This window comes from Pleurodeles waltl, chromosome 9, assembly GCF_031143425.1.
Source record: "Pleurodeles waltl isolate 20211129_DDA chromosome 9, aPleWal1.hap1.20221129, whole genome shotgun sequence".
NCBI lineage: Eukaryota > Metazoa > Chordata > Amphibia > Caudata > Salamandridae > Pleurodeles > Pleurodeles waltl.
The window spans coordinates 610448755-610467540 of NC_090448.1; the positions used below are offsets into that span (position 1 = coordinate 610448755).

Below are 18786 nucleotides of genomic sequence, written 5' to 3' on the forward strand. Positions count from 1 at the left end.
ATCTTGTGTTACTTTGAGCTTGAATTACCTTGTGTATGTGTGATGCACACCTAAACATGTACGACCCAGGCTACATGTGTTGCATTACTAAAACAGAAAAATCACCTGTAGGTTTACGTTTGTAACAGAACATTACTGAGGTGTGTTTATGTTCGTTACTATCGAGTTGAATGAAACACCATAGGAAAATATGTTTTTCTTAAACGTTCTGATAATTATTAGGTGCACATAGCTACCCCGGGTCATAGCAACAGGCCCAAAGTGTTGGCCAGGGTGCCGAACATGAAGACTGCATGTCTTCATCCTACATCATGCCTGTTTAATCCACAACAACACACTCCATGTCTCTGTATTTCACTCTTCTAGGTCCTTGTCATCTCTTCTTTCTCCCTTTGACACTGGTTTTCCAACTTTCACTTCATCTTTCTTTCTCATGTTTGTGTTTCTCTGTATTGTTCTGGATCAAAGTTTGATGGTGAAACATTAGTGCCATTCTCCAAATATAAGTGTAGGTGGCCCCCACCTGCAAAAACTGGCTCAAATTAAGCATCAATCTTTAATTGAAAGAGCTAATTTAAAATCATCCATCTGATGTCTGGAAATGATGCCTCTGCAATAATTGATCTTACCTGCGAAATGCGCACACAAACTTTAGGTGATAAGAACAGTTTTAACGTGATCTGTTTATTAACCTAAAATTGATAACTAGAGGAGGAGAGCGTTCTATTGCCAGGAAGCTGCTATGAATATTCTGAGCAATAATTAAAAATCCATAAAAGCGCAATTACCCTAAAGGTTTACAGCAGATAAATTACATCCAGGAGCCAGGGGGAACACAATAATGCACAGATTTATGAATCAACTAATTGATGCGATATATATGTACATTGCAATTACGTCATGCTGCACTTTTTTCCTCCTTAAAAACTGACATAGTGAATACTCTGTTTTTCTTCTACATGTGCAGGTGGAAACCGAGCTCATCAATCTCGTTGGATGCTCTGACCCGGAATACTAAAGCTCTGACTCCTATGGCAAAGTATAGGTAATTTGCAAATTGAAAAGAGAATTGTCCTTTGTGTACTTATTAGTTAAACGCAGAAGGGATGACCTACTTTGCTGACATGTCCAACTAGATCACAATTCAGTTCCTTTCTGTATGTTTAGACATGAGAGACCTCATTAAAAGTGGCTTGGTAATCCCAACTGGGCTGATTTCAGAATTTACTGGTTCCATCTGGGCTAAGAGCCGTTGTATATTCGGAGGTTCGGGTCATTTCATCCAGATACTTCCAAGTGAGAACATCTGGGAAGTAATGAGGAAGGAAAATTAGAGCAATTGAGACAGAATATATACATTTCTCCCTAAATGTCTCAATACTTCGGTGATTCTCAGGGTATAAATTGTAATTCCAGTTAACTCCATCTCCCACGAAATTACCAAATGTCCCCAGTAAAGGAAATTCTGAGAGCTTGAGGATTTAACAGGGTCCCCAATAGTACACTAATAATGAGTCCAAAGCTGTATACAATATTATCTGAAAGCCTCAGAACATTAGAAGTCTACAAGGTTGTTGCTGAGTCATAAAGGGCATTGAATGAATTACATTAGCCCATGGGCATGCTTTTACAGATTTTCCATAGAAGTTGTTGAAGCTGTGAGAACAGTGATGTATTACTAAATTGCACACAAAAATCTGGAATCTCTACGTTGATTTAAAAAAATCTAAAATTGTCAGTCTAATATTCAAAACTTAGGCCCTGATTTATACTTTTTGGTGAAAAAGTGTACTAACCATATTTATGGAATGGTGCAAGCTGGTGCAAAAGGTGGGCTAGCGTAAAAAAAATGATGTTAGTCGAGTGGGTGCTGGCGCTATGGAAGAAGGGGATTTTGCACCAAAAAATGACGTTAGGCAGGTTAGAGTAAAAAAAATATGACTCTAACAAGCCTAGAGTCATTTTCTGATGCAAAACCATCCATACCACATGACTCCTGTTTTACAAAAAACAGGAGTCATGCCCACCACCCCAATGGCCAGCACAGGGGACCAGGGTCCCCTGGGCATGGCCATTGCACCCAATGCCATGTAGGGGGTCCCATTTCAGGACCCCCAGTGGCACTTTTAAAAATAAAATGCAATAGTTACCTGTACTTACCTTGGATGGGGTCCCCCATCCTCCGCAGTCCCTCTGGTGAGTGGGGGGGGGGGGTCCCTGGGGTCTGGGGAAGGCACCATGGAAATAGGCCCACAGGTCCCCTAATGCCTGCCCTGACCCAGGCATAAAAAAATGGGGCAAAGCAAGCTTTGCATAATTTTTTTACTCCTCCTCCCTCCCTCCCATGCACCATTTTTGCACAGGAGTATAAATATGGCGTTAAGGCCATAGTCATTTTTTGCACAGGAACGCCTACAGTGCATCTCATTAAGGCAAGGTAGGTTTCCACTTCCAAAAAATGACTTTAACTCCATAAATTTGGCACTAAATGGGTCTAGCGCCAAAGTATAAATATGGAGTTCGTTTTGCACCGAATTAGAGTTAAAAAAATACACTAATTCAGTGCAAACAGAGTTTGCTTTTGTTGTGGTCACACAAAGTGCTAAAGGATAAGTAACCACAAAACCACTCAGGTTAGTACATATGACCGCGTTTGACCACAATATGTGGGATGGTTACAGAGTTACTCATTGACACAGAAAATTCAAACTTCATCTCATTTTACAAGCAAGCATATTAAAAACACTGGCTGTAATACTAATTGTGGTTATATAGTGCTTACTACTCCTGACGAGGCCTCAAGCATTTTTTGGTGAGTAGCCCGCTACTCCGGAACCCAAAAAGGATTTGTGGTGAATTATATGGTGAGTATATGGAAATATGAGTAAAGTGTTAGTATTAGTATAGGGAGGTATGAGTTAATTTGAGCAGAGGACATGTGAGTCTCTCAGTTGATTTGAATAGAAAAATGAAGGGATAGATGTGAGATGAATCCAAAAGTGTAAATTGTGAGATCATAGTAGTAAGATGAGGTTTGGGATGGGTCAAAGAAGAGATAAATGAAGGAGAACTTAGTAGGGTTATTTAAGAGTTCATAGTTGTAAACTGAGATTTGGGGCGAGCCAGGAGGTGTAGAGGAGGGAAGAGTCTGGGAAGGGTTATTTTGGAGATCATAATAGTAGTATGTGTTTGGAATGAGTCAGAAAGTGGAGATAGATAATAGACTGATAGAGGTATAGAGTGATGGTCAGACAGAGTAAAGCTTTCGAGAGAGTAAGTGTTTTTTTTCTGTTATACAGTAGGATTAGAGTAGTAAATATATAGATACATGATTACATCATCGAGGGAATAAATGTGTAAGGAATATAATATATTGAGATTTAAAGTTGTATCATATAAAGACATGCTTTCAAGATTTGCAGTATTTGACATTCATTTATTTGTGTACTTTTATCACAGCATTTTATATTTCCTCAATATTTCAGTAGTGAAATTCTTGTAGATAAATAAAGATAATATTTACCTATTGTGATAGATAAAATGAAAACAGAGAGTCATAAGCATCTAATCATGCAACGTTTTTGAAAGTTATGCAATGACGTGAACATGTCACATGTCGAATAATATATATGTAGATATATAAATCAACTACACATATCCATAACATATATAAACATACACATATCCATAATATATATACACAAACATACACCTACACATACAAATACATTCATAGATAGATTGAATTGAAGTAAAATATACATTTGTTAAACAGGTTAAAGAGAATGTATATATTTTACCATAAAATAGTTATTATACGTATTTGTACAAAGAAATACACATATCTAGATATATACACATAATCAAATTATAACATTTTTACATACACGGGTGTATGCAGTCCATTGCTGATTGGGTATGGTGGTTATGGAGGAAAGAGCCAACTCTTGAGTACTCTTCTGAAGATAAGATAATTATCTGTGGATCTTATATTTGTGGGTAATGAATTCCATTGTTTGGCCGCTTGAACAGAGAAAGCCGTACCATTAATTGGGGGTCATTACGACCGCAGTGGTCTTTTTTCAAGACTGCCGATTGACCGCCGTGCGGAAGACCGCCTGTGCAGGTGGTTTGCCGCTCGGCCTATTATGACCGTTGGCAGCTCTTCGTCCCTTTACGGACGGAGAGCCACCAACAGCCATACTGGTGGGAGGCGGGTAAGTGGAGGTTACTCCGCCTCCACCGCCACCCCAACAGAACACTGCCCAGCGAATCACGTCCTGTGATTCGCCGTGGCGGTGTTCTGTTGGCGGTGTGGTGTCGGCGGAGCTGCACCCATGGCTCCTGTCTCCTCCCGGAGGATTGACGGAACAGGTAAGTCGATCGTCCGTTAGTGGAGGGGGCGAGGGGGTGTTGTGTGTGTGCATGGGGGTGTGCGTCTGTGTATATGTAGAGGGGGTGTGTGAGTGCATGTATGCTTGCGGGGTGTTGTGTGAATGAGTGCGTGTATGTCTGTGGGTATGTCTGTATGGATGTGTGCATGTATGTTTGAATGTGGGTGTGCGTGTCTGACTGTGTGTGTGGATGTAGGCATGTATGTCGGGGTGTGTGCGTGTGTGTGTTGGTGGTGCCTGCATGCGTGTCGGGTGTGTGTGAGTTATGTGATGTTGGGGGTCGGGGTGGGGAGGGGTGCCCTGCCACCTTTGGGGGGTGGCAGGGGTGGTGGGGGGTGTAGGGGAGGGAGTCAGGGTAGGGGTGGGGGTGGGGGAGACCCCTATCAGTGCCAGGGAAGGAATTCCCTGGCACTGATAGTGCTTACCGCCATGGATTTCATGGCGGTTCAAACCGCTGGAAATCCACGGCGGTAAGCCGGGTCCAAATACCGCCGGCGGTATAGTGACGGCGGCCGGGCTGGAGACCCAGGTCTCCAGTCCGAGAGTCGTCTCCGCCCTGGCGGGCGGAACGGAGAACCGGTGGATGACCATGGCGGTAACCGCCATGGTCATAATTCCCCAAGGTAAGACAGCCAGCCTGTGGCGGTCTAACCGCCGGTTCTCCCCCATCCGCCAGGGTCGTAATGACCCCCATTGTCTTTTTCTTGTATGGTGGTGTTTTTATACGGGTTGCCAATCTTAAGAGGAGGTTTCTTTGTTGAATCTATTTGGTCACTTTGGGCCTGATTACAACTTTGGAGGAGGTGTTAATCCGTCCCAAATGTGACGGATATACCACCAGCCGTATTACGAGTTCCATAGGATATAATGGACTTGTAATACGGCTGTTGGTATATCCGTCACTTTACCGTCACTTTTGGGACCGATTAACACCTCCTCCAAAGTTGTAATCAGGCCATTTATTCCTGATGAAAAGTGGTTCAGTTTCATGTATTGCTTTGTGAGTGATACAGAGCAGCTTAAAGGTGGATCTTTTGGCAAAGGGTAACCAATGTAGGGCCCTCAAGGCCTGGGAGATGTGGGCTAACAGCTTTACATGTAGAAGTAGCCTATTTCTAAATGTGTTGCAGTTTTTTCATAGTGGATAGAGATGGTAGAGGCTATTGGTGTAATCCAGTTTAGATAGTACAAGGGAGATAGTAGCCTGCACCTTGTGCGGAAATCCGAGATGGGGAAAGGTGTGTCGCAGAGTTGTCATGGTGATGAAGCTTGATCTTGCTAATTTCTCCAATTGAGCATTCATTGTTAGCCTTGAGCCAAAGGTAATTCCAAGGTGTCTTACTTCTTTATGTAGTTTAGGAAGTGGCCCCAGATCGTCAGACCAGGAGCAGAGTGAGTCATAATTTTTCCATTTGCCATATGGTAGTATTTCTGTTTTTGGAATCTTTCAGTTTGAGATGACTCCATGTCATTCACTGATCAACGGCTCTGAGGCAACTGAAGATTTGTGAGTTTGCGATGTCTTTGGGGCATTCCAGTTTAAGGAGTATTTGTGTGTCATCTGAATAGTTGTAGCATGTGAGTTGAAATTCATTGATCATTGCCGATAATTACATCATGTAGATGTTGAAAAGCATGGGTGAGATGATTGAGCCTTGAGGGACCCCTGCTTTTGTGAAGTAGGGTTTGGATGAGAAAGGGGGAGTATGGATGACATTAGTTCTGCTTTGAAGGTAGAGTGTGATCCAGTCAAGAGCGATCCCCTCTATGCCGGCTTCGCAGAGACTTTTTATTAGAGTATCATGGTCAGCTGTGTCAAAGGCTGCTTAGAGGTCCAGGAGCAGTAGTGCAGCAACTCCATTGTGGTCTATTGTGTTTTTAAGATCATCCCAGATGGTGATGAGGGCAGATTTAATGCCTCTTCCTGGGGGTGATCCAGTTTGATAGTGTGAAAGTATAGAATGATCTTCAATGAATTGTGACATCTGGGTGAAAGCTGCTCTTTCTATCAGTTTGCCCAGAAAAGGACCATTTGTAATTTGTCTGTTGCTGTTGGGGTCCTGCAGGCCCAGGTTTGTTTTCTTCAATAATGAGCATATGTATGCTTTTTTAAGTTCTTCAGTTCTTCAGGAAAGATTCCAGTAGTTAAAGAAGTATTGATGATTCCTCTTACTTATGTGGCACCCTAGGTAGATGAAAGAATTTTCCTGAAGATGTGTGATGGACAAGGGTCAGAAGGACACCCGGAAGGCCTGCTTGCTTTGACCAGACCTATAAATTCACTTTGTGATACTTGTTTGAAGGAGTGTGGAGGCGTCCAACATGTCTGCCTCGGTTATTTAAAGATTTGTCAGTTTGTCTGTCAAATCTTGAGTAATGTAATGAGCTCCTTCCATGCATTTAGGTTTGTGAAATTTGCGAAGAATTTTATAAAAACATTATTTGCAGATATAGCATTTTGAATTCTGTCTGAGTAGTACCTTTTTAGCAATTTTTATATTTATTTTGTAAATCCTGTTAAGTTTGCGTGACTGAAGTTTGTCTTCAGTGTTGTTTGATTTTAGCCAAGTTTGTGGCAGCCTTCTGATTTATTGTTTTATCTTTTTTAGATCTGTATTTCTCCAAAGTGCTTGTTTTCTTTTGTCCTGTTTAGTTTTTTTAATGGTATTAGGATATCAAAAGCTTCCTGTAGCCACTTGTAAAGGTTATGAACCACTGCCTGCTCTTAAAAAAAGTTTTTGCATGCATTCACAAAGGCGAATGTGTTACCACCAATTTGAAATCGGTGGCACCTAGGATTGTTTTGAGACCACATTTGCGGTAACAAAACAATCATACATATCTCTGCGATTCTGTATTAGGAAGGGACGCCCTTGACATGCCCCTTCCTAATACCGAATTGGTATGTAGTCGCAAATTGGATTTGTTACATACCAAAATGCAGTTTTTGCAATCGCAAATGGAAAAACACTTTGATACATCTGGCCCTAAGTTTATTCCATGGTTGATAGGGGGATGTAGGTAAGTTGGTGTTGAGTGTGTTCATGTGTGGTGTTTTATGTTGGAAGTAACCAAATAGTGGTCTGACCATGTGACTAGTGTGATGTTCTAAATGGTAACTAGTTCTGGGTTTGCAAAAATGGCATCTATGATGTGTCCTTAGATGTGTGAGGGATTGCGTACAAAATGATGTAGGTTCAATGTCACTAGGCCAGTGATGATAGCTTTTGGATGGGACATATTGAGTTTGATAAACCAATTGTATAGGTCCCAAGAATGCATAGTTTGGAGTATAGTGTTAGAAGGTTTGAAACTGTGTATAGAAACGTGTCTAGGAATGTAGAATTGCTAGGTGGTGGTCTGAAAAGGTGGAGGAAGTTACAGGAGGAAGTTGGTGCAGGGTTGAATCTGGTGAGGAGAGCCTCACAACTTTGTATGGAGATGCTGTCCGTTTTATTGATATTTATTGCTTGTTTGACCATAACAGCTAGTTCACCTCCTTTTGTTGCCTGTATGATTAGGTGTGATGGTTTGATGACCTGGAGGAATGGCTTTATGCAACACTGGGGCCATGTCATCTCCCAACCATGATTCGGTTATGAAGAGTAAGTCAGGTTGTGTGTCAGTGAGTAGGTTGTATATGTGGTACTTGTTTTTAGAGAGTGATCGAGCATTTTTGAGTAGGCAGTTTAGAGTTTGTGTATTGGTGGTGGTGGGATTTCGTTTTGTAGAGGAGTTATCAGTATATTTTGAACTTGTATCAGATGTGTCACTGGTGTTGATATTAGTTGTGTGAAGGTCAAAATATTGTTGTTTTTCTCTATTGTGTTCCTCATCCAGGAGGATTACCAGGCATTTTGTTGGGTCTGTGTATGTTGGTTGTGAAGATGGTGGTTGTGAGCGAGATGGAGAGTTGTGTTGTTTTTGTAGAGTAGCCTTGTTGTGTAATAGACATGAGGATTAAAAATTGTGAAGAATGGCATGTTGTCTATTTTGTTTGTGTCTGTTTGGGGTGGAAGGAGTATGGGTTATGTGTGGTGGTGTAGTATGTCGGTCATACTGTAAGGCTCTAAACTGTGCAATGGATGAGAGGCAGGTGAATGAATGTTGCTGCGTTGGGGTGTTTGTGGTAGGTGTTGATGAAGAATGTGAACGTTGCAGTAAAGTTGGTTTTGGATTTGCAATTTTGTGTAGTCAGGAGGGTGGCAGTGGGTGTGATGGAAAGCATTTTGAAAGGGTTTGTGATTTTGATATGCTTGGGTGTGAATGTTGTTTATTTTGTGAGTAGTAAGGGGAGCTATGGATGTAGTGTTATTTGTGAAGGATTTGTATGTGAGTTACTGCTGGTGAGTGGTGTTTGAAAGTGTAGGGTTTGGTGATGTATTTTGGAGAAGAGTGTATGTTGTAAGTATTTGGGGGATTGACAAGAGTTTTTAATGTTTGTGTTAGATTTGACCAGTGGAAGAGGTAATATGTGTGGTGGATTAGAGTGTGAGGAATTTATAGTTGTGTGTAATTGCTAAAAAGAGGTGCGGGTGTTTGTGGATGGTGTGATGAAAGGCTGAATATACGTTTTGTCATTATAAAAAGGGGTCTGTTATGAGTATGTAGAGGTAAGCGCTGGTTTTGTATGAACATGGAGTGTGTGTCTGGATGCATTGTAGTTTTATATATGTGGCTTTGTGTTGCATTTATAATGTGTGGATGTGTTACTGGCATGTGACAGAGTTGTATTTTGTGTGAGAATGGAGGTGCCATAGTTGGGGGGAATGAAGTATAGGTGTGGCTTGGGGGTTTTGTAGTGGTTGTTAAGACCTTGAGATCTGTATGAGGTTTGTTTGTGGTGTTGTGTAGAAAGCATTTGATGATATTGTGTTTGGATGTTGGAGGATGGGGAGGGAATAAGGTCCTTTTTGTAAAAATGGAAAATTGTTGTGATGGTGTCTTAAGTGAATTTCAGTTGCTGGACAAACAAGCAACAGGGCACATGGTATCTCCAACTGATTTAACTCATGGTGTTGTAGAGGAGTGTTAGGTACAGTAGTTGTCTCCTCTGTTCATCTGTACTGCATGAATTCAGCATAGGAAAAAGGTAAAAGCAAACTGCACACCCAATGTGTATTTCATGCACCAGGTGTCCACATGCCTTAAAACCAGTAACTGTATGTTCGATCTGGGGTGATGAAGAGCACCAGCTGAAGTTGGTGTATGGGTTCAAACTTGATAACAGTTAGGGATAGGCCACTGCAGTCATGTACGCTTCTTCCTAACCCCGGGTCCATGAGAGATTTGATTCTGTGATGTATTCGGAATCAGCAGTGTGATTGCAGCAGGAGGAAGGACAATAACCGTATACAGTGTGGTGTTTCAATATCTCTAGCTCCAATGCTCAACCCTATTGCTGCCCAACTCATAGCAGATTTGGGTTTTCTCAGTTGCCTCCAACACCTTTCACATTAAGAGGCTGGTTTGCTATTCTGTTTTGCTATCCTGTGTTGAGAAGAGTAAGCAAAGGTTAGACTTCGTCCAAAAGAGGCCAGTGCTCATTACCTCGAAGCTCAAACCCCTCATCGTCCATCCTTGGCATGGTTCGCTATCCCAAGGATTGGTATAAGGATAGTCTTCGCTTCAACTAGTGGAACTGACTACAACCTCTTGGTTCACACCTCTGGTGTTTACCATGAAAAGGGATATCCTGCTGTCGTAGTGTAAGACTCATTATTTGCTTGTTCCAGGTTTAACCCTTTGCATCATTCCAACTGGACTCAATAGGGTTGGGGCCTTTTTTGCAGGAATTCCGCTGATTGTTTTACCAGCAGGTCTGCCTGGTTATCAACCTCTGTATAGTGCCCACGTGGTTTGTGGCCTCTGAATATTTGAAAACCACTGTAGTTTTAGTAATTCATAAGAAAATCAGACACGAAATCTAATTTGATTCACCTAATTCAAATGAAAATAGTATTGCGTTATTTAGTCTTCATTCACCATATAATATTCTCCAATGTGTTGACCTAGGCAAGATATTTATCATTTCTTAACCTTGTCCGATTATATCATGTATAACGCCACTGAAGCTCAGACTTTCATCGCACCGCACAAAAATTGTCTGAGAGTACATCATTGATCATCATGGGACTGATCTCTGATTGCACCAACTATTAAAACGTGACCACTATGAGGACTCAACAATAACATTACATTTTTTCCTGCAGATTGCAACAGAACAGAAACTCAGGCCAACCATTGTTTTGAAGTTGGAGGTATAGGGAAAATAAATTTTTTGCATATCTCTATTCTGGCCAGTAGTATCAAATAAAACAGCAGCCTTTTATCGATCATGCTTAGGGATGTATATTGAGCTTCAGCCGTGGTACCAAAAATCAATAAAGGCTGGGCTTCTATTGATTTCTTACTAGTCTACTTTTATATTTAGCCAACCTATTTCTCTCCAATTCGATGGCTTTGTCAACACTCATTTCAGTGTATAGTCCCGTTCATGATAATGCACGCTTCTATTTTTCTTGATCTCTCAATATCTGCATTGGTTTTTTGTTAGACATGACTACTACTGTGTTGTAGGATTCAAGTATAAATAAACAAGAGAATTTGGACATATCTACAAGTTCCTAGTGCCACCTTGCACCACCCTAACATCATTTTTTTTATGCTAAGGTGGCGTTAAGGAGGCCTTTCTAGCGCGCTGTATTTATGAAGTGGCACCATGCTTGCATTTGCACCACTTGTAAACCCTTGCACCACATTATGCCTGCACCAGGCATAAGGTATGCAAGGGGGGGGGGCATTATGATGCAGGTAAGACCAAAAAAATGGCACAGTGAAATTTACAACATTTCACTGCTCCATTGTCTCCGACATTTTTAACTCCTGCGCAGAGCATCCGTTAAAATGATGCACCCACTTTAATCAATGAGCTTCCCTGTGCTTTGTGTACTAGCGTCAAAATGTTTGATTTCAGTGCGAAAAAGTAGTACAGTAGCATCAAAAGTTTAACTCTATTGTTTTGACGACCACCATGGTGCACCATATTGTAAATACAGCGCAAACATGGTGTTGTTAGGTGAGGCGGGTGATGCAAGAAAATTGGCGCATCAGGACTGATGTGCCACTTTCTTGTATATGTACCCCTTTGGGGCTTGCTTACAAGCCCCTTGCGCCGCTGGTGTGCCTCTTTTTATATTGGAAAAAATGATCACACCTGTGGTGCTAGGAGCTTGTAAATAAGTGGCTTTGAGACATATTTCCACGTTCCTCGCTCCACCGAGTATCACTTTTAGCAATGCTGCAGTGGTACTGTGCGCTGCAGCATATTTACAAGGTGGCGCTAAGCCACTTTTTGTGGCTTAACCCAGCCTTGTAAATATAGGCCCCTCCAACGCAGTTTTCTGTAGCAGAGGGGAGTGCACCAGGTGTTGTTGTTGGCGTTCCACCCCAACACACATTGCTTTTGACACTATGCAGATTTACAAAGAATAGCAAATCTGAGGCAGCCACAAAAACTAACATCACCCCAGGGATGGCATTAGCATGGTCCAACAAAAAGAAATATTTTAATTTCTCATTGTTTTTGCTTTTTCTATGTGGGCTGCATTCTGCAGAACACATAGAAAGAGCAAAATGCCGTTAGTGATTGTTTGAGTGCAGGAAGGTGTCCCTTCTTGTACATAAAAATCATTCAATAATGACGATTTGCTACTTCTATGTGTGTTGCATTCTGCAGCACACATTGAAGTGCCAAATCACCATTGTAGATTGTTTATGTGCAGGAAAAGACACCTTCCAGCACATAAACAATCATTCCCTTCAATGCAGACACCCTAGCACCAGTACTAGGGGAAACACAGGGGTGCCTATTTTTGGAAATACAGTGCATCCCTGCCTTTCAAAACTGATGCCAACTTTGGCACAGCGCTGCACCAGTTCCATGTAAATATGCTCCTTTGTCTCAAGAAGTTCCCTTGAAGATGAGTGTCATCCATGTAGCCACCTTGAGCGGGTATCCGGAATTCCTGCCACTGAAGTTGCAGCTTCTGTAAAATGGACATAGGTGGTGGCACTTAGAACTAGGAGAAGTGCCATCACTTTGTGCACAAGAGTACATTGATTCAACATATGGGTGTTCAGAAATTGACATTGTTACACAAAATGTTAATGGAAGGATATTGTGTCCCTTGCTGATTCCGGTGCTTGAGAATTACCAGAGGTTCACTGGAGAGTGAAAGCGTCATTCAGTCGACCGCCCTGGGGTCACAAGACTCATGTCTTGTGGTCTATTCATGTAGTTTATTGGTTCCTCATGCCACTTCATTGACACTGGCATGTCAGCTACGTCATAATGGGAGGGGAGACAAAACAATCTACTAGCATTGCAGGAATGCTTATAATTGCATACACAGATATGTTTCAGTAAACTGTGAATACACCTTGATAATGCACAGATCACATAAAATGGGAGAACGTTCACTGACATAACTTTGATAGTCTATTTGGAGACAAATATCTTGTGTAAACTCTTTCAACATTAACGTGACTGTAATACTGCATGATGAGAATCGAGTAACCATCCAGCATTGTGTGCATCACGTGCCAGTAAGCAGACAATGTATGAGCACTTTTCATATTTTCATCAGGACGTAGAAGCCATTTCTCTAGTGAAGCTCAGACACAAAGTTGGAAATATTTAAATAGCTATTTTATTTTGTAGCTTCCGTATTGGGAACAATTTCATAAGAGTGAGGGATCTTCCATATGATGTGTCTATCTTTCTTTTTTGACGTTGGTTCTTTCTGATCTTCCCTCCTCTCCACAATTTACCAGATGAATTATGCCCACCTTTCATCATTGTAATGAACCTACATTCTTTGCTATCTCGTGGAGCACTGAGCATCCCAACATTTTTCATTAATATTTTCAGTTGTTTTAGATTATTCGTTCAGTGATGTAGCCGACACTCAACTGTTAAACTTTCGGTTCAGCTACTTTATAGGTAATTTGTACTTTACTTTTTTTACTTTCTTATCATAGAAGGCGATATCTGCTGTACCAACATTACTGACTGTTTTTGCTATTTTAAATATAAATCTCAACTTGTTTTGGAAGGCCAACATCTGTTAAGTATAAGGACTGTGTTTTCGAAAGATTTCCAAAATAATATGCCATATGCCTGCTGGCCTCACACACAAGTTAACGAGCACTAGATTTCTTTTCGGCCTGAAGTAGGAGCAGCCACACCTTCTGCTCTACAGGTAACCTGACGGGATAGCATGATTTGGTTTTGACAAGTCCAGATTCAATTGTGTGAACCAAGAGAATGCAAATAAGAAAAAGCTTTAAGGAAGAAACTGCCCATTTGTAGGCACCCACTAAAGCGCCCTCTGCTTCTTAGAGTTGATTAGACTGAGCTCCAGGTTTAATTCCTCATCTAGTCAATGGACCTGTTTCTGAACCATTGTAAGATATCATATTAGCTTTGGTTTTAACTGTAGAATAAAATTGCAACTTTATCAACTATCTCGTGATAAGAAGACTCGTTCATCGCTAGTCAGGTTTTCTCATTGAGGAAAGCCAGGCCACGGGACAGAGGACATTTTAGTAGAAGGACTTGTTAAAGTCAAAGTTTTGCCAAACTATTACAATTGGTTACTTGTTTGGACAAACTAAGAAGTCAGAGACTGTAAAAACAAGGAACTAGCTCAAGGCCAATGCAATTGTGATGTTACTTCTAGTAAGCAAGTGTTATCATGTCTGCAATTCATCTACTACAATTTTCATATATTACGGGAGTCTGCAAAACCCTGGCAGTTTTTAGAACAATGCACTGAGTGCCCGAGATGCTTCTGGGCTTATAAAAAGCTGTTTATATTATCTCATTTGTATTTCCTTTTCCCAGCCTATGAGGAGAAACTCCCGCAGACTCATCAGAGCTTTAGTTTATGCTGTAGTTAGACCTAATCTGATCTTGATGTCCCACTGACATCCTATGGTTGATATCTTCTGCATGAAAGAGATCCAATAACCACACCGCAAACATGTTCTTACATGTTCTTATGATCTAAAAAACTGTCCAATATTGGACACTTACCTCTTTTGAGGTTTTAGACATCAATAATATTTGGTCTTTTTCCCTGGATGATACCAGTTAGATAAAATATATAGTTATAGGATACAAACATGTATTTAAAAAAAGGCTAAAACACACTACATTTGATTTGTTCATTGAACAGTGTACATCCAAGATGCATTCCAGGAAGCACCTGAACGTTTCCACTATGTACGAGATCAGAGAGATCGTGATACAAATATGTCTTCTTCATTCCTTCTTCATCACTGATGTACGTTATTGTGTCCCAGATACATGATTTCCCAAGAGTTCAAGATACTGCATAGCTGTGGTGCATGCAAAGTTTATAGCTGTGGTGCATGCAAAGTTTTATAAACGTTTAATCCGGTTTTATATGACAAAGCTTTTTTATGACAAGTGCCACCTACTGATTCTGACCACAATGATGGGAATCTTTATAGTGCCTTCTAGGCACACGTTAGCACATCCTAGGTAGGCACTGGTACCTCTCTATAACCTCTTCTGTTCCCTTGTTGCTTTTGCAGCTTCTTCCTTTCATTCATAACTTAGAAGAAGGTGCTCGGTAGGCCGCAGTGAATTTTCTTTTACGAGGTGGTAAACTTCCATAGTTTAGTTGATTTTGCGCTACACTTCCAACACAAAATTAGCAATATTACACTGTTACTGGGCATTACTCAATTAGTTTCTGCTCATGACAGAAATTTAGCCTGAATGCACGGGAGCAACACAAACGACTAGAGCTCAAGAGGCTGCTGTTTGTGGCTCTGATGATTTTGTTGTTCCATTTTTTTTAGCACAAAATCTCCTTCTCTTTAAAGTTAACTAGCCAATGTATTTTGAGCCCAAGTAGAGCACCAAATGCTGGTTTTGCATTTCATGTAAATATGCATAATTTAGAGTAATTTTTCGAAAGCTTTGCGCAATTCCACAAGAGCAAATTACATGATTTTTGCACAGCCCAGTCTTGGGTTAGGTTTCTAGATAGTCTTTTCTCACGCACACATTTTCATAGGTTCTGCAATTCTCTGGTTCAAAATCATTGATACGTTGAAGAATTCCACCTAAATATAAATATATTTGAGTGGTTGCTCACTGCATATTTAGTTCAAAGCCCAGCAGCATATCGCATGCAATTACTGGAAATTAAGAAATCATTCGTGAACCAGTAATATGAGTAACTTCCTAAAAGTAAATGGATCTAAGACTACTTTTCCTTACCGCGGTGAGATATGAGTAAGATGGCTCAGAAAAGGACGTTGGAGCTCAGACTGCACTGCCTGGCTCCCAGAGAGTACAGTTTGCACCCTTACATATACTGATTTGAACACCTTGGCCTTCAATATGAGTGCCAACCTGGCATGGAGATTACTATCTCACCTTTTAAAATCCGACACCAAGTTGTGTCCTTTAAAATGAGACATAACATGCAAAATCGGTGTTTAACATGCCGAGTTCCACATGTTTTGCCTTTTTTTCTGAACCTTTCCCCTGAAAATCATGGTAGGTTTGACCTGCCAGAATTCATCAGGGGGAAAACTCTGAGGGTGAAAATTATCACACAACTCGTAATAATGATCCCTGTGCAAATCTGTTTGAAGGATTTGGAATTTAGCCCTGCACTTGTAATCAGGACCGTAGTGTCCCTACTAATGTTTTATATGTTATGGTGAGATTGCATTTTAATTAAATTGTTTTTCCTGGATGTGTATATTTATAAATGAATTATTAATATGAAATGATAAAATGCATTTTAGTCTGCAATACTTTGAACACATTATGTGAATATTTGCTGTTCTGTTAACCACACTTCGACATTGTTGAATTCTGTGGCTGTAGGAGGAATGCTGAGCTGTGTAACCTGTTTACAGTATGTAATGATGCAATCTCCACAATGCTGATTGGAGCCAAAAACCTTCAGCCCTTACTGCTTTCATAGGAGTGAATATTCATACTTTAGACAGTGTACTGTAGTGTGTTTTTCTGGTTCTTGTTTTTGTTCCAAGCCTCACGCTATTCTAATGTCTGTGGAGAGGCCTAGGCCTGTCTCTTATCATGAGTGAGGTCCTGGATGCTTCCTGGACCTAAACGGGCATGCCAAGCGTATCCTCATTTCATAGATGGTGAATTATTGTTACTGTCATGAGTTTACCACATAGAGTGGGGGCAGCAGCAAAACATATTTTGCCAATCTATATTTGTGATCAGACTTTTTTCTCTGTGATACTAAACTCATGTAACGTTTAGCTTCTCTGTGCTAAACTCTATTCTAGCCCTAACATCCTTGGTGTATTTTGTGCTTGTTTGTGTATATGGCCTACGAGGTACCTGCAGTGTGGGCATCAGTGAACTACAGTCATTGAGGATCCATTTTGGATGCCCATGACCTGGCCTTGTGCACAAGGGGGTAGTTAAGCTGCTTTCCCAGACAGGGAAAGTTTATTGCTGACATTTCTGGAGCAGGAGAGAGGAGACTTAGACAAGGAAGTGCTGCACTATGAGGCAAGCCTCTTTTAGAAGTTAATTTGGCCCCTTTGCTAGCAGGAGCTGCTGATTAGCCTCACTGTGGCACTGTCAGTTGGTAGATGGTTGGGGTGAAGGCTATGCCTGCATTCTGTTCAAAGGAAAAGGGCCAGTGTAGGGCCAGTGTGGCTGATGACAGCCAGGTTCAGAAAGCTCACACCTCTTTCTTTCTGTGTTGTGGGTGCTCCAGCCTGGAGACTACCAGCTGTGAGCAGCACCCAGCTGTTCATCTGACTTGGCTAGAAGCCACCCTACTTGCTGACATTGAGAGTTTGTGAAAGTACTATAATTGCTTTTGTATAATAATCTTGAGAAAACTATAAAAAATTATGCAAATATCAAATCTGATACAATATTATTTTTAAGTGAAATACATCCGCTTTTGGACATTAAGACAAATTTCAAAATATAACACAAACAACACAAGAGATGCAAACAACTCCTGCTCATGTCCTGGTTGTTCACATTTTTCCCATGCATCCGTCCTAACGTTTTGCAGCAAATGGCACGTAATTACGTGGCATGGAATAATAGCTTATTTTTGGTAATTTCTTGGAGCAAAAGAAATGCCAAATTACCATGATTACATCAGCATAACTTAAATATATCGTTGGCATACCTGAGAGAATGAAAGAGCCTGTCAACACTGCAGGAGGTGTGACTGTCCAGGAAGTGCCATATTTTCAATCTCAGGCCAATAAATGTTCTGTGAACATAATTCATTTTCTCTGCCTTTAATGGAAGATCACGGTTCTTGAATAGTAGAAGTTTCTAGCAGATGTGCAAATAAGTCTAGGTTTTCAATTTCTCCTCAAATATTTTAAGCAAAGTGCCAACCACCATGAATTAATTTATGTTTTTAGTTGCTCCACAAAGAGTCGGCCCCTTCAATGGTTGGAGTAACAAGTTTGTGCTTGTTTAAACATATTTTTGTTGCCTTATTTGGTAACCCCTTTAACATTTAGCTCTAGATGTATGGGGACTAGTTAGGAGAATGTTACTTAATGAAGGCTAGACAAATTTCAATGAAAGCTGTGTGGTACTCAGGGAAAAGTAGTAGGACGAACTTTCCTTATGCGTCCAACTCCACTGAATAAGGGGATCCTGCAGTTTCTTTCACAATTTGAAGGTGAGGGCATTGTTGTGGATATTGTCCACATATAGGGCCATATTTATACTTTTTGAAGCAAAACTGCGCTATCGCAGTTTTGCGCCAAAAAGATTAGCTCCGGCTAACGCCATTCAGAAGCGCCATGCGGGCGCCGTATTTATTGAATGGCGTTAGCCGGCGCTAGCAGACCGGCGCTGCCTGGTGTGCGTGGAAAAAAACCACGTACACCAGGCAGTGCCGGCGTTGGGGAAAATGGCGTTAGGGCGTCTTAAAATGGGGCAAGTCAGGTAGAGGCAAAAAAATCGCCTCCACCCGATTTGCGCCATTTTTAACGACGCCCAGACGCCATTTACATGACTCCTGTCTTAGTAAAGACAGGACTCATGCCCCCTTGCCCAATGGCCATGCCCAGGGGACTTTTGTCCCCTGGGCATGGTCATTGGGCATTGTGGCATGTAGGGGGGCACAAATCAGGCCCCCCTATGCCAAAAAATCTTAAAAAAAAAAAAAAATTATACTTACCTGAACTTACCTGAATGTCCCTGGGATGGGTCCCTCCATCCTTGGGTGTCCTCCTGGGCTGGGCAAGGGTGGCAGGGGGGTCCCTGGGGGCATGGGAGGGCAGCTGTGGGCTCATTTTGAGCCCACAGGTCCCTTAACGC

At 41.3% G+C, this 18786-nt stretch overlaps 1 protein-coding gene across 6 annotated transcripts in view; it reads left to right on the forward strand.

Annotated features, from left to right (window-relative positions):
* Positions 1 to 18786, forward strand: part of LOC138259714 (leucine-rich repeat and fibronectin type III domain-containing protein 1-like protein) — a 3031897-nt gene that overhangs the window by 902596 nt on the left and 2110515 nt on the right. For all 6 annotated transcript variants that reach the window (XM_069207608.1, XM_069207606.1, XM_069207609.1 and 3 more), the window contains one exon: positions 968 to 1045. The gene's annotated coding sequence lies outside the window, so the exon portion shown is untranslated. The remainder of the gene's footprint in view (positions 1 to 967; positions 1046 to 18786) is intronic.